We start from the raw sequence: 22,140 nt of genomic DNA, 5'->3' as shown, positions 1-22,140 counted from the left end.
TGCCACAGAGCAACATATTATTACACATAAACCTTTACCTCCTTCATAGATGGATAAACTGAGGTTCAGAAAGGGAAAGTGACTCACTCAAGGACACACAAGCTTATAACAGACGGCATCAAGTTTTGAATCTAGGCTTGCTGATTGCCACTATCATTGACCAAACGCAAGGACGATATTGCACATAATTACCATTTCGTGCAAAGTGGACTTGGCCCATCGGCAAACTGTGGGGAAATGCGTTTGACAGCATTCTCTTCAAGTTCTCTTTTTCACCAAGTAAAGGCACCCGGTTCATCCCAACTTTATTTGGAAGGCCAGGAAAGTTGTGCTTTGTCCCTTAATGGCCAGATCCACAACAGACAGAAGAAATCCTTTTAGTAAAGTTCTCCCCATTCCTCATTAATTCCCCGTCTATTTCACCTCCTGGGAAACACTGGGGACTGGCAGAAGAGCGGGGCGTCTCTGATGCAGAGGTCCAAGCGGATCCCGACAGAGCACCACGGGCCTGCAATGCTGAAAGCAGTCGCTGCCAGTCAGACAGCTAATCATCATCATTTCCTGGAAAGGCCCTTTGAGACCTGGAGCACAAAAGAGCCCGTTTGAAACCAGAGGATCCTCTGTGGTCTGTGCTATACCCACAGGGACACGGCAGCAGTTACAGTACCGAGAAGCTCCTGACATGGATGTGAAATGACTTTGATAACAGCAGTAACCCAAAAGCCCTCAGTCGCCTCTAGGAAGGCGAGGACCCGCATCACCTCCCCGGCACAATTACGGCGCTCACCTGAGCTCTCCAGGTACACTAGCATCTGGGGCTCTATTCCTGCTTCCCCTCCTTTCTACGTTTTGGACACCCTAAACTGCTTTGTCTGAGAATTAGCGAGCTGCGCCAGATAAACATTGTTCTCCAGGGTTGGTTACTTTTAACATAAAGCCACCAAAAATCTGTCTGAATGGTACTCCAGGCAAGTAACTCAGTATAATGCTTTAAAAAAAAAAAATTTTTTTTTTTTTGGCTTAGCAACAGTACATGTACTTGTGAAGCAACTGTGAATATTCAAATACTGTAATTGGAGATGATTTACATTGTTTTGAATTAACTAAAATTCCATTGTTAAGCACAAATACTGCTCCACTAAATCATCATGCTTTTAATAGGTCCACGTGAGCAGGTTACCGAGCGCATTAGGATTTATAACGCTCCTGGGGAGCTGACCACTGTATTATGCTTCCTGCTGCTAGGTAATATGCATGACACATTTCTGGACACTAATTCATTTATTTAATAGTAACAGTATGCAAAAACAGAGTTCAAAATGAGGCTGACAAAGGAGGTATAAAAGTTTTATTAATCCATAGCTAATCAAAGGCCAGTGGAAGGCATATAATGGTGGCATTTACAGACCATATCGAATGTGAATAAATTAACTTTTTGTTTCCTAAAATCTTACTAATAGGATGTATTCGACTTGAAACATTTATACTTTTAATTACAAAGGCAGGCAATTTGGAGCAGTTTTTCCAGCTGCACTTTTCCTTAAAAGCTACAACTTTGCATCAAGGATCAACACAAATCCTGTCATCAGCTGTTGTGTCAAACATGATCAATTACGACACAAGCTGCTTCCTACTAAAAACTGCAATGTTGTTTATTTTATTGCTGCTTTAATTGCATGCTGTCAATCATTAGAAAATTATTTTCTCTGAAAAATGAAGAGTATCTACTTTGTTTTTCTTCCATCGCTCTGATCACTACACAAAGCATATAAGCAGGTGGCATAATGCCTTTTGTAGAAAGTTCCTTTTTTACAGCTTGATGGCTCAGTTTTGCAACAAATCAGAGCAAAGCAAGAAAGAGAGTTTGAAGTACAAGCAAAGGAGTACATCAGGAGAGACCCAGAAACACTGAAGTGTGTGGAAGAATCATTCCCTTGACTTAGTTGAGTAGCATATGTTGGGAGAATATTCGCTGATCATTTGTAAGTAGAAACAAAAAAAAAAAATGAAGACATCTAAAACATAACCCTCTCCCCATTCTAGAACTCTACCCACATTGTATTTTTCAGAGCATTTTGTAGCAATCAGCTAGGTCTTACATAATAACCTTGTATAAGTATTCTCATATTGAAGATCAGAAACAGATTATAGAACTATCCATGGCAGTAGTTTCCTGAATGTATTTTGCAGAGCATAAGCTAAAGAGCTTCTGGATATTAGGAGGGCTTATATGAAAGAAGGGTTCCACAGTCAAATGAGTTTGGGGAATGCTGGATTAAACGAAGGTGTGTAAATATGTATCATTACTTTCGATTTTCTCACAGCCTTTAATACATTAAGGGTCACTGTGTGTAAAACTCCAAGAGGAGGATATGGTATGAAGTACTTCCCAAATTTATTTGATCGTGGAATTTTTACTGAGGAGGGAAAAAACCAGAGCTGAATTCAGGAGACACCAAAATAAGGCTTACAGTTCACCCCGATAATTAGAACATACCAACGGGTCTTAAATCTTTCCTGGAGGGTCTCTGAATTCTGCCCTCACCACCCCTCTCTGCTACCTGTTAAGAGAAGCTCACTCACATCTTCACCTCAGGAACTTTACAGCCAGCATCAAAATCCATACCCATACACCTTAGCACACGCATATACAATCTTCTATCACCAGTATCTTAACCCCTAACCCAGAAGTTCCTGGGAATACCTGTTAGTCAACTTAGGAGAAGTAACAATTTTTGATACAGCACAGAAGATGTAAATTATGCTTTATTTCGTACACAGGGGATGCACTCAGAGCAATAGGCCTGAAAGGGTGGTAAATATTTCATGGTCGTTGTAAAGCTTACAACAATCTCTATCACTCTTTAACCAGGTACCCCCAGGTATCAGACAAAAAATAAATAGCCCCCACGCCCAGGGTCACAGTTGTATTTTGGCATCAGGACAGAACTCATTCAAAAAAGCATCGGGATGCTACTAAAAAACTACTAGAGTTAGTAAGTGAGCTTAATAAGGTCACAGGAGATGTGACGATATTAAAACACCAATTGTATTTCTACATACTAACAATGAACAACTGGGAAAAAATGTTAAATCAGTACTATTTACAGTAGCATTAAAAAGTAGGGATAAATCTAACAAAGTAAGTGCAAGAACTTCATGCTGGGAACTACCAAATGTCAAGGGGAGAGATGAAAAAGGCCAAAATAAATAGAGCTGCACTGTGTTCCTAAAATGCAAGACTCAAGATTCAAGTCTTAATTCTCTCCAAATCGATCTTATGATCATCAAAATCCCAGTCAGAACATCAACAAGATTTATTACTTTTTTTTTAGTAGAAGTTAACAAACTGATTCTAAAATTTATATGGAAAAGTAGAGGATCCAGAACAGCCAAAACGTTTTTGAAAAAAAGAACAAAGGAGCACCTGGGTGACTCAGTCTGTTAAGCAAGTGACTTTCGCTCAGGTCACGGTCTTGTGGTTAGTGGGTTCGGACCCTGTGTCAGGCATTGTGCTGACAGCTCAGAGCCTGGAACCTGCTTTGGATTCTGTGTCTCCCTCTCTCTCTGCCCCTCACCCACTCATGCCCTGTCTCTCTCTCTCTCTCAAAAATAAATAAACATTAAAAAAAAATAAAAGGAAAAGAAGACTAAAATTGGAAGACATTCGCTAATTGATCTCAAGATTTACTCCAACACTACAAGAATCAAGACAGTGTAGTAGAGACGTGTAGATGAATGGGAAGTCCAGAAATTGATACACGGAAATAGGTCAATTGATAATCAACAAAGGTGCTAAGGTAACCAACGAAGAAAGTCTTTTCAACAATGGTGCTCGAATGATTAGATTGGATGTGAAGAACTTGAATGTCAACTGAATGTCAAAAAATGAAACTTCATCTTTTCCTCATACTATATATAAAAATTAACTTGAGATGAATCATGGACATATTGTGAAACCTAAAACACAAAAAGCACAAACCACAGAAGAAAAAAATCGGCACATTAGATAATCAATATTAAAAATGTTTACTCTTCTGGGGCGCCTGGGTGGCTCAGTCGGTTGAGCATCTGACTTCGGCTCAGGTCATGATCTTACAATTTGTGAGTTCGAGCCCCGCGTCGGGCTCTGTGCTGACAGCTCAGAGCCTGGAGCCTGCTTCGGATTCTGTGTCTCCTTCTCCCTCTGCCCCTCCCCACTGTGCTCTGTCTCTGTCTATCAAAAATAAATGAAATATTAAAAAAAAATGTTTACTCTTCTAAAGACTCAGTTATGAAAATGAAATGACAAGCTACAGACTAGGAAAAATATTTGCAAAACAAATATCTGATAAGGGACTTGTATCCAAAATATATAAAGATTCCTTATAAATCAATAATAATAAAACAAGTGAACCGGTTTTTTAAAGGGGCAAAAATTTGAACAGATGCTTCATCAAAGAAGAGACACGATGGCAAGTAAACACATAACGTGTGAGAAAATACAAATTAAAAGTACAATGAGATACCACTACATGCATACCAGAGTGGCGAGGCATTAGCAAGCCTGAAAATAGGAGAGGTTGGTGAGGAGATGGAACAGCTCTGACCCTGTTCCATTACTGGCGGGAAGGAAAAATGGCACAGTCACTTTGGAAATTGGTTGGCAGTTTCTTATAAAGTGAAAGACACATGACCATACAATTTAGCAATCCCATTCCCAGATATTTACGTAAGAGAAATGCAAACATATGTCCACACAAAAACCTGTATGTTAATGTTTTCAGCAGTTTTATACAGAATGTCCATAAACGGAAACGCCTCAAATATTTTTTAAAAAGGTCAACGGATAAGTAAATTATGGTACATCAATACAATAGAATAGTACTCAGCAGTAAGAGGAACTGATGCATGCAACAACATGAATGAATCTCAGAAATACTCTAACTGAAAGGTGCCAGACACAAAATATTTCACACTGTATGATTCTATTTACATAATAATCTTGAAAAGGCAAAATTATAGGTACAGAAATCAAATCAGTAATTTCTGGGGACTGTGAGCTGTGAGAAAGGATTAATTAGCCAGAAAGGGGTCCAAGGGAAAATTTGGAGATGACAGAAATATACTCTATCTTGATTTTGATGGTAACAGGACTAAATACATTTATGAAAACTCACTGAACCGTATAACTCAAAAGAGTGAATTTTACCATATGTAAATTATACCTCTAGAAAACCGATTTTTAAAATAGGGCATAAATTCACACTTGGCTTTGGTTCATCTTACATTTTATCAAACATACCCAAATAAATTATCATTCTTGACTTTAGTGGAGTTTTTAAAATTTATTTATTTAGTTTTTGTTTTTGTTTTAGACAGAGAGGGTGTGAGCAGGGAAGAGAGACCAAGGGGAGGAAGAGAAAGACAAAGAGAGAGAGAATCCCAAGCAGGCTCCACACTCAGTGCAGAGCCTGATGTGGGGCTCCATTCTACAACCCTGGGATCATGACCTGAGCTGAAATCAAGAGTCGGACCCTCAACGGACTGAGCCACCCAAGTCCCCCTCAATTTAGTGGTATTAAGCATTTTATATCCAACTTTAATTTTAATGTGAAGGATTCAGCATGGTGGATTCTTGAGGTTGAAAGTTGACATATGGTTGCAACCACAATGAAATTTCCCCACACAAGTGGTAAAACGCACTGGTGTTATTATGAGAATTCTTAATTGAAGGAAGTGGCCAACTGAAAAAACCACAAAGAAATGGAAAGTGCCAGATGTTGTGGTTCTGCCTACCAGGTCTGAAAGTTCTCAGTCCTGGCTCTGACCCGGGGAACTCTGAGCATCTAGGATAGATGAGCAACGAGAAAGCCCTTCTAATGAGGGACATAAAAGACGGCACTTGAAGCTCCTGACTTACATACTGTTCAGTTGTTTCAGCAAATGTGTTCCCACCAGTTTATTTACTGTCTCTGGCACTATCTCCGTGTCCTTCTCTTTTCTCTCACATTGGCATGTTCATTTGAAAAGCCAACATTTCCATAAGTGTATAATTATAATAAAATATTATGAGCAATTCTATGGCAGTAGTTAAAAACCTGGAGGAAATGGATATTTTCCAGAAAAACACAAATTACTAAAATTGATCTACATTACTAAATGTCATAGAATTGTATCCTTAAAACATGGCACATTACTAAAAGTAATTGAATTTTGTGACATGGAAATTATATCTCAATAAAGCTGTTTTTAAAAAGTTTATAAAAGAAATTGATCTACAAAACAGGACGAAACTTGAACAGACTAGTTATCACAGAATACATTGTAAAAATGATTGAAGATCTATCATTTTTAAAGAACCAGAACTAAGAGTTTCACAGCTGAGTTCTGTATCACCGTTAAGGAAGAGATAATTCCTTTATAATTCAAAATATTCAGACCGTAATAAAAAGTTGGAAAGTGCCCGAATTCATTTTATGATTCCAACACAACCTTAATATCAAGACCTGATAAAAATAGAGAACTATAGCCTGATCTCATTTAGAAATTTAAATGCAAAAATTTAAATCACGTATTGGCAAAGAGAATCAAGCACTGTATCAAAATAACAATGCTCTATGACCAAGTAGGGATTACTTCAGAAATGCAAAGATAATTCAGAATCAAGAAATCTCTCAACATAGTTGTGCTCATCAGATGTGGTCCTTTTGAGCTCAGGAACTCATCACCCCCTGGGAATCAGTCACTGTCTGTCAGGTAATACTAGCCTGGGGAGGTCAGAAGGTCTCATCTCAGTTCATCAGATCTCATGGCTTCCGCAGGTGGGGGGATTTGTTTCTCCTCACTTTTCAGGGAAAGCCTCTCAAAGAGACACTGTTGGTAAACATCCTTGTGAGTGGTGTGGCCCATACCTGTGGTAGACTCCAGTTTATGAATTATGCTATCATATGAGGTGCCTGGATGGCTCAGTTCGTTGAGTGTCCAACTTTGGCTCAGGTCATGATCTCTGACTTTGACTCAGGTCATGATTCCACAGTTCATGGGCTTGTGCCCCGCATGGGGCTCACTGCTGTCAGCACAGAGCCCACTTCAGATCCCCTGTTCCCTTCCCTCTCTGCCCCTCCCCCACTCACGCTCTCTCAAAAATAAAATATTAAAGAAAAGAAGTATGCTATCATACAGAGAAGGACAAAACCAGAGAGAAATGCAGGAAAACCAAGACAGGGTCCAGACACCAACACAAATCCATTTGTGGCTTTTTGCCCACCTCATTAGCCCTTCTAGGCCTTGGTCTGCTCATGTGGGAAAGGAGGAGCTATTCTATGCCTTTGTTACGTTCTGATCCACTCCATAGTTCTACACTTCCTCTGCTTGACCAACTTCTTTTAAAGATACACAGGGCAGTATTAAGTGCACATTGACACAGGTTGAATATCAAGCTTTGATATGAGGGTTGGAATTCCTCCCTGATACTTCGATTATGTCTTATGGTCAATTTTTTTCCTTCCATAAGAAGTCACCTGCTGGCTTGTATTAGAAATTAATGGTAGGGATGCCTGGCTGGCTTAGTCGGTAGAACATGTGACTCTTGATCATGGGGTTGTGAGTTTGAGCCCATGTTGGGTGTAGAGATTACTTAAAAATAAAATCTTTACCAAAAAAAAGTTAATGGTAAACAGCATTCAACAGGCAAAGTTTTGTTTTATACACAATTTTAAGGTAGCATTTACCAAATAGAAGATATATTATGTAATTTTAAAAAATGGGCTGTGGTGGGGGGGGGGCACCTGGGTGGCTCAGTCAGTTGAGTGTCTGACTTCAGCTCAGGTCATGATCTCACGGTCCTTGAATTCGAGCCCCACGTCAGGCTCCGTGCTTACAGCTCGGAGCCTGGAGCCTGCTTCAGATTCTGTGTCTCCCTCTCCCTCTGACCCTCTCCCGTTCATGTTCTGTCTCTCTCTGTCTCAAAAATAAATAAACGTTAAAAAAATTTTTTTTAATGGGCTGTGGGATCAAATATGAATAGCAAGTTCTAGGTTTTAAATAAAACACATTTCTCAACAGACGGAGCTGAACGTTAATTGTTCATGTGCACTGTGAGCTCTATCCCCTGCCCCAGACATGATCTACCTTAACTTCGCTCCGTCTCTCCTTTCCTTTCTCTCACCCCTCTTCCCTCCCTCTTTCCCTCCTTCCTCACAGTCTCAAAGCACTAGCATTTTTCAGAAAGACTTTGGGAAACACTAAATGCACGAGGTGGAAACTTCTGCAGAATGAGAAATAAAACCAAAAGCAGTCTTGATCTAGAGTCATCTAGACTTTGTGCTTGCCTCTTGGAGGTTGTTTAAGGCATTAAAAACTAAACTAAGAACAAACAATTTTTTTCTCCCAGTGAAGTGAGAAGTCCTCTTTTCCAAAGACAGCAGTGCTTCTTCTGCCTCAGGAGGTGAAGCCTGAAATGAGAGACGGGAGTGGGCAGCTCCGAAGAGCGCAGAGGGCAGCTGTTGCCTTGGATCTGCTCACGATTTCTGGGTAAGAGCAGCACGCATGGGGATCAAGTCGTCACTGCCCTAAATGCCCCATCATGTTGGCCTCCACTCCCAAACCACTGGGGCAGCTGCCATGCAAGAGCCTAAAGGTTAAGCACACACCACTGACCTCAGAGAAACGAGTTCTCACATCATTAAATACGGCGTGTTCTCCGGTTTTGCCTGATTACACCAGAAAGTGCACTGGCAGCATTATTTAAGGCTTCGATGTTCTACCTACATTCGTATGACACAAAATCAGAACCTTTACACCGTCTTTGTTTGCCTGGATTATGTTTAACTACTGAGTGACTTTTAAGACACCAATCAGGTTTAACATCTTGTGTGTTATATAAGCACGTGTGTGAACAAGAAAAATATTAACATCCCTTTGTTTTCTTTCCTTCTAGATTGTCAGGACAAGAAGCATGAAACAGCTTATTCGGAGTATTCTGTGTGGATATACAGATACACAATTTATCATCCTGATATAACAGAAATGTTTTTCCTTTAAAAAAAAAAATGTTTTTCCCTTGACCTAAAAGACTCTTGACAATGGTGCTTTTAGAGAACACTGAAAGAATAGATTATTCAATAAATAGCATGCACTGGCTTTCCATTTGCGGGAAAATGTTAAATCCAAAGGTAGGGGCACCTGGGTGGCTCAGTCAGTTAAACGTCTGACTTTGGCTCAGGTCATGATCTCGTGGTTCGTGGGTTCCAGCCCCATGTCAGGCTCTGTGCTGACAGCTCAGAGTCTGGAGCCTGCTTTGGATTCTGTGTCTCCCTCTCTCTCTGCCCCTCCCCATCTTGTGCTCTCTCAAAAATAAATAAAAACACTTAAAAATAAATAAATAAAATGGGGCACCTGGGTGGCTCCATCGGTTAAGCGTCTGACTTTGGTTCAGGTCATGATCTCATGGTTCATGAGTTAGAGCCTTGCATCAGGCTCTGTGCTGACAGCTCAGAGCCTGGAGCCTGTTTCAGATTCTGTGACTCCCTCTCTCCCTGCCCCTCCCCCGCTTGCACTCTGTCTCTGTCTCTCTCAAAAATAATAAATAAAATGTTAAAAAAAATTTTAGATAAGTAAATAAATAAATAAATCCAAAGGTAGACATATATAAATATAAATTTCCAGATGGATTAACTTTTAAACACAAAAAGTACAGGCATTTGACAAATACTAGGAAATTTAAAAAAAATTTTTTAATATTTATCATTTTTGAGAGACAGAGACAGAGCGTGAGCAGAGAAGGGGCAGAGAGAAAGAGAGGGAGACACAGAATCTAAAACAGGCTCCAGGCTCTGAACTGTCAGCATAAGCCCGACATGGGGCTCGAACTCTAGAACCGCACGATCATGAGCTGAGCCAAAGTTGCACACGTATCCGACTGAGCCACTCAGGAGCCCTGGAAAATTTTTTTTAACTTTTTAATAAAGCCATAAAGGAAAGGATTAATAAATCTGACTATGTAAAATTTATGAAGAGCAAAAAAATAATTCAAATGAAGTTAACTTTACCTAACCTTTATTCAATACTTAGTGACAGAAACTAACTTAATTGACTCCTTTCTTCCCAAAAGAAAGATAATTATAAGATAACTGTAAGATAGCTAATTTTATTAGTCAGGGTTCTTCAAAAAGATAAAACCAATAAGGTGTGTGTGTGTGTGTGTGTGTGTGTGTGTGTGTACATACCTGTGCACAATTGCCTGTATGATAAAGGAATTCATTATAAGGAATTGGCTCAAGTGATTATGCAAGCTGAAGACCCAGGAGAGCTGATGTATAGTTCCAGTCCCAGTCTGAAGGCCTGAGAACCAGGACAGTCAATTATGGAAGTTGCAGTCCAAAGGTCAGCAGGCTTGAAACGCAAGAAGAGCTGCTGTTTCAGCTCATGTCTGAAGGCCAGAAAAGACCCACATCCTGGCTCAACAGCAAGGCAGGGAGGTTCCCTCTTGCTCAACCTTTTTGTTCAAATTTAAGTCTTCAACTAATCGGATAAGGCCCACTGGCAGTAGGGAGGGCAATCTGCTTTACTCAGTCTATCCATTCAAATGTTAGTCTCACCCAGAAATACTCTCATATACACATCCAGAGTAATATTTGACCAAATGTCTGGGCACTCTGTGGCGCAGTCAAGTTGACATACAAAACTAACCATCATGCAGATACTGTCCTCTTATAGCATGTGAAGAAACTAAGGCTTAAGCTGCTTCACCAGGATCACAAAGCTAGGACGGTAGAGTCAAACCTTATTTCCAGGTCTATCTGAGATCAAAAGGGAATGGACAAACTGGGGAAAATGTTCGCAAAATGCAAGACAAGATAAAAATATCAATAGCAATAGTAAGGTCTTTTATAAATCAATAAAAATGATCAGTACCTCTATATCAGAACTGGCAAACAAAACATAGAACAGCCAATGACAGAGGAAATGGCTATTAAAAAATAAATATGTTCAATCTCATTAATGATAGAAGCAATACAAATCAAACCAATGAGGCATCATTACAGATACCATATCTGTATCTGATTCCACATCAGATGTGAAGATTACACATAAGGATCATACCCAGTGTAAACCAGGAGTAAGCAAAGTGACACAGTGATACACTCTTAATAAGGTGTTCATCTATATAAACTTTCAGGAAAGTCAATTTAGAGAAATCTATCAAAAATGTAAACATATATTCTATTTGACATAACAGTCTCTCTTAGGTATTTCTCTTATAGAAATACATGTGTGTGCAGATATATTTACAAAAATGTTCACTGCATGCAGTACTATTAGAAAGAACAAAGTATTATAAATGATTTAAATGACCATCAAATAGGAGTTAGGTTAAATTAGGGTATGTTCATATAACGAAATTCTATACAGCCATTAAAAGAATAAAATAGAGAGCAAAGTATGCTCAACATAATTTGAGTGAAGAAAAGCAAGGTGCACAACCACATGTATATATGAATATATAAAGTTCACTGAAGAGTTTTTACTTAAGGATATAGATAGTTATTGAGGGAGAGAGGCAGATAAGAGTCAGATTCTGGGTCATTAGTTTAACAATTTTGTTTTCTTATGCACAGAGTCAGATTTACTATGGAGTTAATAAAGTCTAAGCTTCAGGACCTCTCACTTGTACAAACTTCCCAAGGCCTTACAAGGGGCCTTAGTAATGTGTTCATTTAGTTGCATGTTTTTACAAATCTGAAAAAGTAAAATAATGCAATGTCAATCAGTTAAGACAACTCTCTACAGACAATCCTCAACTTATAACGGTTCAACATATGATTTTTAAATTTTATGATGGTGTGAAAGTGATATGCATGCAGGAAAAACCATACTTCCAATTTTGAATTTTGATCTTTTCTGGAGTTAGCAGTATTCGGTATGATACTCTCTCTTGAGGCTCAGCAGCAGCAACTAGCCACAGCTCTCAGTTACCCACATGGTCATGAGGGTAAACAACCAATATTCCATTTGCAACGATGTGGATGGATCTCCATAGTATAATGCTAAGTGAAATAAGTCAGAGAAAGACAAACACGTATGATTTCACTCATACGTGGAATTTTAGAAATACAACAAACAAGAAAAGGGAAAAAAAGAGAGACAGAGAGAGAGAGAGAGAGAGAAGGGGGAGAGGCAAACCAAAAAACACTCTTAAATATAGAGAACTGATGGGTACCAGAGGGGAGATAGGTGGAGGGATGAGAATGCGATAAAGATTAAGGAAGGCACTTGTGATGAGCACCAGGCATTGTATGGAAGTGTTGAATCACTAAATTATACACCTGAACCTGGTATTACACTGTCTGTTAACTAACTGGAATTTAAATAAAAAGTTTTAGGGGCACCTGGGTGGCTCAGTCAGTTGAGAGTTTGGCTCTTGATTTCAGGTCAGATCTTAATCTCAGAGTCATGGGATCAATTCCTGCCTCATGCTCTGTGCTAAGCATGGAACCTGCTTAAGATTCTCTCTCTCTCTCTTCCCCCCACCTGCACTCTCTCTCTCAAAAATAAAAAATAAATAAATAAAACTTAAAAAAATCAATATACAGGGGCGCCTGGGTGGCTCAGTTGGTGAAGCGTCCAACGTCAGCTCAAGTCATGATCTCACAGTTTGTGAGTTCAAACCCTACACTGGGCTCTGTGCTGACAGCTCAGAGCCTGGATCCTGCTTCAGACCCTGTGTCTCCCTCTCTCTCTGCCCCTCCCCTGCTCACAGTCTGTCTCTCTCTCAAAAAAAAATAGACATTAAAAAAATTTTTTTTAAATCAATATACCTAAAAGCATTCTGTATCCATACAACCATTCTGTTTGTCATTTTGACAATATTTTCTATTTATGATGGGTTTATTGGGACATAACTCCACTGTAAGTTGAGGGAGATCTGTATTTCAGTTGAGACTTCCTTGTCACTGTGCCTCTCACGTTGGGTGCTTTAGAATTATTTTTTCTGCCAAAGCATAAGCAAAGCTTTTAGCACGCTTTGACTTCTATTCAAATGTTCCCCCTCCTATCTGTGTATTATTATTGTCTATTACAGGCCCTCAATCTCTTACCTACATTTCTAAAATAAATTTTGGGCGCCTGGGGGGCGCAGTCGGTTAAGCGTCCGACTTCAGCCAGGTCACGATCTCGCGGTCCGTGAGTTCGAGCCCCGCATCAGGCTCTGGGCTCATGGCTCAGAGCCTGGAGCCTGTTTCCGATTCTGTGTCTCCCTCTCTCTCTGCCCCTCCCCCGTTCATGCTCTGTCTCTCTCTGTCCCAAAAATAAATAAAAAACGTTGAAAAAAAATTAAAATAAATTTTAAAAACCTATGAACAATTTTATCAATATTCCTTTAATAGGAAAACTTTATCTGATTGGAGCTCAGTTGATGGAAAACCTGACTTGAACTGACATGATTCTATAAAAGATTTTATTTATCACAGGTAAACACTCATGTTTTGCTGCAGAAATAATTGTGCCCTTGATTATGAGGTATTGCCCATCCCTCAAGGATTTTTAAGTAATAAATATATAAAATAAATTATCATTTAAAACTGAAAATTCTCAATTCCTAAACATAATAGACCTCATAGGTTTTAGAAAAATAGTCAATCTTTATTTTAGTTTTGCGTAAAAAGATGCCTTTTAAAATTTTTATTCTTAATATTTAGCTTCCCAACATATTTAATCAAACCTCCAGTTCATAAGGGCATGTACCAAAAATTCTACTTTTAACATAATACTAAACCTTAAAATCAGAGAGAATTCAAGGATGTGTATTGTCACCACTTCTGTTCAACATTGTACTGGCAGATTCTTCTCTATTCAAGCCTTGAAATGATGGCAGCCATGGCCATCACCTTGATTTCAGCCTTGTGAGAGATTTTGAGCTGGAAGGGTGCAGTCTAGCCACATCCAGACTCTCAGCCCACAAAAACTGTAACATAACAGATGTTATTTTGTTAAGCCGTTTAAGTCTGGGGCTAACTTGTCATGCAGCATTAGTCACATAATACTAGTTAGTACAACTAACAATTGAGTTTTTCAAGGTCATCGGATACAAGGTCAATATGGAAAAATTGTTACTTCTTTATACCAGCTATAAACAATTGGGAATTGAGAATTTCCAAAATATGCCATTTCCTTTGGCATAAAAAAACCATTAAACACAAGAGATAAATTTAGCAAAATATGTGCAAGATCTGCTTGTTGAAAACTACAAAACATTTCTGACAGAAATTAAAGAAGACCTAAAGAAAAGAAGAGATATACTAAGTTCATGAATGGGAAGGTTCAGTATTGAAAAGATATTAATTATCCCTAAATTGATCTATAGAGTCCATGCAATGTCAATATAAATCTGAGCAGGTGATTTTGTAGAAATTGACAACTTACTCTAAAATTAATACGGAAATTCAAATGACCTAAAATAGCCAAAAAATTTTTGAAAAAGAAGATAAAAGTTAAGGATTTACACTGATTTCAAAACTTATTAGTACTATAAAAATGCATTAATCAAAATAGGGTAGCATTTCTACAAAGATGGTTTTACACTTCAATGGAACTGAATAGAGTTCACAGATAAACCTAGGTATATGAGGTAAGTTGATTTTCAACAAAGATGTCAATGTAGAAAAGACAGTCTCATCAAAAACCAGTGCTGAAACAACTGGATATCTACATGCCAAAAAAAAAAAAAGAAAAAGAAAAAGAAAATTCTGACCCTGAATCTTAATCTCAAATCATATACCATATACTTATCTGATAAAGAAATACTCTCCAGAATATATAGAGAACTCTTATAACTCAACAATAAAAATATAAATAACCCAATTTTAAAAATGGTCAAAAGATTTGAACAGACATTTCACCAAAGATATGTAAAGAGTCATTAAACACACAAAAATATTCCTTACGTTATTATTCATTAGGGGAAATGCAAACTAAAACCAGGAGATATCACCATATAGTTGTCACAATGGTTAAAATGAGAAAGATTAACCATACCGAGTGTTGGTAAGGACATGGTACAACAAGAATTTTTATACATTGCTAATAGGAATTAATATGTACAGCTACATTAGAAAAATGTTTGGCATATGCTTTTAAAGTTACACATGTATTTATCATGCAATCCTACAATCCTACTTCTAGGTATTCACCCAAGAGAAATAAAATCATATGTCCACACATAGACTTGTACACAGGTATTCTGTAACTGCTTCATTCACAAGAGCCAAATATTTGTAAGCATTCCAAATATCCATCAATAGGAAAATGGGCTACCAATTTGTGGTATATCCATTGAATAGAACACTACTCAGAAATTAAATGGTTAGGACTACTGATACACACAACAACATGCATGAATCTCAAACACATTTTGCTGAGTGAAACTCAACATACTACACTACACATATTATATGATTCCATTTATATAAAATCTGAGAATAAGAAGAGCTAAAGTATTGTTCTAGAAAACAAGTGAGTAGTTGCCAGAGGTCAAGGCTGGAGGAGGAGATAAAAAAGAACAAATGAGAAAGGGAATATTTGTGGTTAAGAAAATGCTTAATAGTCTTATTTTTGGTCATGATTGCACAGGAGAGTGTATCAAAACCAAGCTATAGGGGCACCTGGTGGCTCCAGGATTCAATCTCTCTCTCTCTCTCTCTCTCTCTCTCTCTGCACCACTGTCCTGCTCTCTCTCAAAAATAAAAAAATTAAAAAAAAAACAAGCTGTATACTTACTGCCCGTATATTCTTATGCAAATTATACCTCAATAAAGTTGATTTTTAAAATAAACTTTTAGGGGTGTCTGGGTGGCTCAGTCCATTAAGCATCCGACTTCTGCTCAGGCCATCATCTTGTGGTTCATGAGTTCCAGCCCTGCATCAAGCTCTGTGCTGACAGCTCAGAGCCTACAGCCTGCTTCAGATTCTGTCTCTCTCTCTCTCTCTCTCTCTCTCCCTCTCTCCCACTCATGTTCTGTCTCTCTTTTTCTCTCTCACAAAAATAAATAAATATTAAAAATTTTTTTAAAACAAAAGGCATACATATGTTTAAAAAATAATAATACATAAACATCTAAAGAAAAAACGAATTCAGGATTAAACAGTATACCAAACACAGATTAACACAGGATTAGTGTACTAGAATATAGATTAATGGGAATTACTCGGAATGCAACACAGAGACAAGGAGATGGACAATATTAATAGAACTGAAGAGAAGTGAAAACTGAAAAGAAGAAATCTGATATATATATAATCAAAGTTACAGAAGGGCAGAATTAGAATGGAAAAGCACAATAGAGATAACAGTTGAGAATATCACAGAATGGATGAAAGATATAAATCTGTAGATACAAGAAGCACAGCTACTACCAAACAGATTAATAATTCTAAATAAATCCTATACATATCGTGGTAAAACTGCCAAGCACTTAAGACAAAACAAAACAAAAATATCTTACAAGCACCAAGAGAGAAAAGACAGAGCATATCCACAGAATAACAATTAGATACATAGCAACAATGGAAGCCAGGAGATGGTGAACTATTTTCTTTTCAAAGAGCTGAACAAAAAATAAATGTCAGCCTGCAATCATCCCAGCAAAGCTATCTTTCTAAGTTTTAAAAGTATTCTCTTTTAAGAATGAGAACAAATTAGGGGCACCTGGATGGCTCAGTCGGTTAAGTGTATGATTTTGGTGCAGGTCATGATCTCATGGTTTCTGAGTTCAAACCCTGCATTAGGCTCTGTGCTGCCAGTGCTTGGGATTCTCTCTCTCCCTCTCTCTCTGCCTGTCCCCTGCTTGCATGCTCTCTCTCTCTCTCTCAAAATAAATAAACTTCATTTTAAAAAAAGAATGAGAGCAAATTGAGCATATTTTCTGATTTTAAAAACAGAAACAGAAACAGAAATGGAGAATTTATCATTGACAAGCTTTCACTAAAAGGAATTTCTGAAAGATTTTCCTTATTTATTTATTTTTTTAAATTTCTTCATGTTCATCTATTTTTAAGAGAGAGGTAGAGTGCAAGCAAGGCAGGGGCAGAGAGAGAGGGAGACACAGAATCCGAAGCAGGTTCCAAGCTCTGAGCTGTAAGCATAGAGCTCAACGCAGAGCTCGAATCCATGAATTATGAGATCATGAGGTGAGGCGACGTTGGACACTCACCAACTCAGCCACCCAGGCGCCCCTAAAAGATGTTCTTTAGAAAGAAGGAAAATAATGTCAGAGGAAAAGTCTGAGATGTAAGTAGGAAAAATGATCAAAGAAATTGGTAAACTGTGTAATTATTTATCCATATAAACATAATAATGTCTAATGAGCTTTAAAAAGCATCCATACTTCTGAGTAACAATATCACATCAGCTGAACCGAAGTAGATTGATCAAAAAGTATTCTTGTATTATTCTGGAAAGCGGTGAAAATATTAACTTCATACTTTAAGATGCATAATAAGATTTTGAGGACAACCAGTAAGAAGTACCATAACTTCCAAATTTGAGAGAGAAAACAATGATATAAGAAAACAAATCAGGAGTGCCTACATGGCTCAGTCAGTTGAGCATCCAACTCTTGATTTCAGCTCAGATCATGATCTCACAGTTGTGAGACAGAGCTCTGAGTGGGGCTCCGTGGTTAGTGTGGAGACTGCTTAAGAGTTTCTCTCCTCTTCTCCCTCTGCCCTTCCCTGGCTTGTGTATGCACTCACTCTGTCAAAACAAAACAAAACAAAACAAAACAAAACAAAACAAAACAAAACAACCCCACTTACTTAGGAAAAGGCAGGGAGGGGAAAACAAAGCAACTCAATCAATCCAAAAAGGTGTGATAGTTAGAGGTCAGGTCACTCAGGGCCTCACAGGCCTTAGCAAGGTTGTGGGTTAGGGACCAAGTATAGAAATCTGCTGGAATTATGGAAGATCCAAGGTAAGTGTAAGATACATTTATACTTAGTGCCTAAGCTGCTTATTGTCTGATGGAAGGCACTTCCTATTTATCTCAATGATTGTAGCTCAATGGGGCAAAGTTTTAAGCTCAACCTCCAGTCTGCTCACCTATGCTCTGGAAATCCAGGAACAGCTCCTTGCTGCTGTGCTATAATTTCATAATCATGATAGCATTTGTAGCCTTCAGGGTGGTATGTGTAGAGAAACACTTAAAAAACAGAACACCAATGCCTTATCAGGACAATCAAGATCCTCCAAAGTCTTAGAGAGGCAGTCCAAACACATTTAAAATTATTCTTTCTTATCTACCACGTTCATGGGACCACATGTATGGGACCAGTTAGATAGATGTGTGAAGTGAGAAGTTTACAAGGAACTGCGATAAACTTGAGAGTTCAAGTCCCCAAAAGAATCTATCAAACTCCTCTGCTCCACCCACCCTATTGCTGTCACGCAGAAACTCTGTTGTCTGAGCATCAGATTCTACGTGTCCTCAGAAACTAGCCAAATTCTCAGTTCTGTTAAAATGCCCCAGTTTTCTTCAGGGTGCCTGGGTGGCTCAGTCGGTTGAGTGTCCAACTTCAGCTCGGGTCATGATCTCATGGTTCATGGGTTCGAGCCCCATGTCCAGCTCTGTGCTGACAGCTCGGAGCCTGGAGCCTGCTTCGGATTCCGTGTCTCCCTCTCTCTCTGTCCCTGCCCCGCTCGCACTCTGTCTCGCTCTATCAAAAATAAATAAATGTAAAAAAAAAAAAAGCACCAGTTTTCTTGACTCCATATCTTTGCTCACATGACTGCTTCTCTTCACGAATTTTTTATTAAAGACATTTTTAGATCAGCTTTAGGTTCACAGTAAAATCGAGAGGAAGGCACACAGATTTCCCATATATCCCCTCCTCCACACATGCACACCTCTCCTATTAGCAACACACACCACTAGCATGGTACATTTGTTACAACCGATGAACTAACACTGACACATAATAATCACTCAAAGTCCATAATTCACACTAAGGATCACTCTTGACGTTGTACATTCTAAAGTTTGGGCAAATGCATGATGATATGTATCTATGATTGTAGCATCAGAGTATTTTCACTGCCTTAAACAATCTCTGCCCCCTCTCTCCACTCAACCCAAGGCAACCACTGATATTTTTATTGTCTCCACAGTTTTACCTTTTTTCAGAATGATATATAATTGGAATCATATAGTACATAGCCCTTTCAGATTGGCTTCTTTCACTTAATAATATGCATTTAAGCTTCCTCCATGTCTTTTCATGGCTTGATAACTCATTTATTTTTAGAACTGAATAACATTCTATTGTCAGGATGTACTGCCATTCACCTGCTGAAGGACATCATTGTTGTTTCCAAGTTTTGACAATTATGAATAAAGTTGTTATAAACATCTGTGTGCAGGTTTGTGTGTGTGTGTGTGGACATGTTTTCAATTCCTTTCAGTAAACACCAAGGAATAGGACTGTTGGATTGTATGGTAATAGTATGTTTAGCTGTTGTTGTTTTTAAATGTCAAACTGCCTTCCAAAGTAGTATATACCATTTTGCATCCCACCGGCAATGAATGAGAGTTCGTGTTGTTCCACATTCTCTCTGCATGTCAGTGTTCTGAGTTTTGGCCATGCTGATAAATGTGTATCTTTTTTGATAAAAGATTTTAAGGTCTTGGTTCTCTTTTTTTTTTTTTTTGGATGTTTATTTATTTTTGATAGACAAAGCATGAGCAGGAAAGGGGCAAAGAGAGAAGGGGACAGATGATCTGAAGTGGGCTCTGTGCTGACAGCAGAGAGCCTGATGCAGGGCTCTAACTCACAAACTGTGAGATCCTGACCTGAGCTAAAGTAAGATACCTAACGGACCCAGCCATCCAGGCACCCCTCTTGGTTCATTTTTAACTCGGTTGTTTGTTTTCTTAGTGTTGAGTTTTAGGACTTTGTATATTTTGATAACAGTTCTTTAACATATACATCTTTTGTAAATATTTTTTCCCGGGTCTGTGGCTTATGTTTTTATCCTCTTGAAATTGTTTTTCACAGAGCAAAAATTTTTCATTTTAATGGCATACAGCTTACTTATTTTTTCTTTCATGGATCACGTCTTTGATGTTGCATCAAAAAAGTCATCACCGGGGCGCCTGGGTGGCACAGTGGGTTAAGCGTCCAACTTCAGCTAGGTCACGATCTCGCGGTCCGGGAGTTCGAGCCCCGCGTCAGGCTCTGGGCTGATGGCTCAGAGCCTGGAGCCTGTTTCCGATTCTGTGTCTCCCTCTCTCTCTGCCCCTCCCCCGTTCATGCTCTGTCTCTGTCCCAAAAATAAATAAACGTTGAAAAAAAAAAAAAGTCATCACCAAACCCAAGGTCATCTAGATTGCCTTCCATGCTATCTTCTAGGAGTTTACATTTTTTGCACTTTGCATTTAGCTCTGTGATCCATTTTGACTTAATTTTTGTGAACAGTGGAAAGTCTGTGTCTAATTTTTTTTTTTTGCATGTGGAAGTCTAATTATTCCAGTACCATGTATTGAAAAAATGTTGTTTTTTTTTTCATTGTGCTGCCTTTCCTCCTTAACCCAGCATCAGCTGACTGTATTTGTGGATCTGTTGGTGGGCTCTCTATTCCATTCCATTGGTCTGTTTGTCTATTCTTTCACCAGCACCACAATGCCTTAAGTAGATTTATAGTAAGTGTTGACGTTGGATGTGTCAGTCCTGCAAATGCTCTTCTCTTTAAATATTGTGTTGCTTATTCTGGGTCTTTTGCCTCTCCATATAAACTTTAGAATCAGTTTGTCAATATCCACAAAATAACTTGCTAGTATTTTGACTGGGCTTACGTTGAATCTGTAGGTCAAGCTGGGAAGAAGTGGCATCTTGACAGTGTTGAGTATTTCCAAACAAGAACATGGAATATCTCCCCATTTATACAGTTCACCTTTGACTTCACTCATCAGATTTTTGTAAGTGTCCTCATCTAGATCTTATATATATTTTGCTAGATTTATATCTAAACATACATATTTAGGGGTGTGCAAATGTAAATAGTATAGTGCTTTTAATTTCAAATTCCATTTGTTCATCACTGTTATATAGGAAAGGGATTGACTTCTGAATACTAATTAACCTTGTATCCTGCAACTTTGCTATGACCACTTATTAGTTCCAGGAGGTTTGTTGTCGTTGTTGTTGTTGTTGATTCTTTCAGATTTTCTACATAGACAATCCTATCATCTCTAAACAACAATAGGTTTATTTCTTCCTACCCAATCAGTATACCTTCATTTCTTTTTTTTTTTTTTTTTTTTCATCTTGTTGCATCAGCCAGGACTTCCAAAACAATGTTGAAAAGGAATAGTGAGAGGGGACATCCTTGCCTTGTTCCTGATCTTCATAGGAAAACTTGTAGTTTCTCACCATTAGTATGATGTTAGCTGTAGATTTTTTTTGTTCATGTTCTTTGTCAAATTGAGGAAGTTTCCCTCTATTCCTAGTTTACTGAGTTTTTACCATCAGTCGGTGTTGAATTTTGTCAAATGCTTTTCCCGCATCTATTGATACGATCCTGTGATTTTTCTTCTTCAGCCTGTTGATGTGATAGAATGAATACATCATTGGTTTTCAAACGTTAAACCGGATTTGCCTCCTTGGGTAAATTCCACTACTCGGATTTGCCTACTTGGGTAAATTCTGCTACTTGGGTCCCAGTGTACAATTCATTTTACACATTATTGGATTTGAGTTACCAATATGTTCTTGAAGATCTTTACATTTATGCTCATGAGAAATATTGGTCTGTAGTTGTGTTTTCTTGTAATGTCTTTGCCTGATTTTGGTATTAGGATAATGTTGGCCTATAGCATAAGTCAGGAAGTAATCCTCCTGCTTTTATCTTCTGAAAAAATATTGTAGAATATTGGGAAGACAAAATTCACCAGTGCATCCACCTGGGCCTGGTGCTTTCTGTTTTGGAAGGTTATTAATCACATATTTAATTTCTTTATTAGATATAGGCATATTCAAATTGTATGTTTCTCCTTGTATAAATTTTGGTAGATTGTGCCTTTCAAGGAATTGGTCCATTTTACCTAAGTTATCAAATTTGTAGGCATGGAGTGCTCATAGTATCCTTTATTATCTTTTTAATATGATGGT

This window comes from Leopardus geoffroyi, chromosome B3, assembly GCF_018350155.1.
Source record: "Leopardus geoffroyi isolate Oge1 chromosome B3, O.geoffroyi_Oge1_pat1.0, whole genome shotgun sequence".
Taxonomy (NCBI): Eukaryota; Metazoa; Chordata; class Mammalia; order Carnivora; family Felidae; genus Leopardus; species Leopardus geoffroyi.
The sequence above is the reverse complement of the archived record's forward strand: the minus strand, read 5'-3'. Positions refer to the sequence as shown.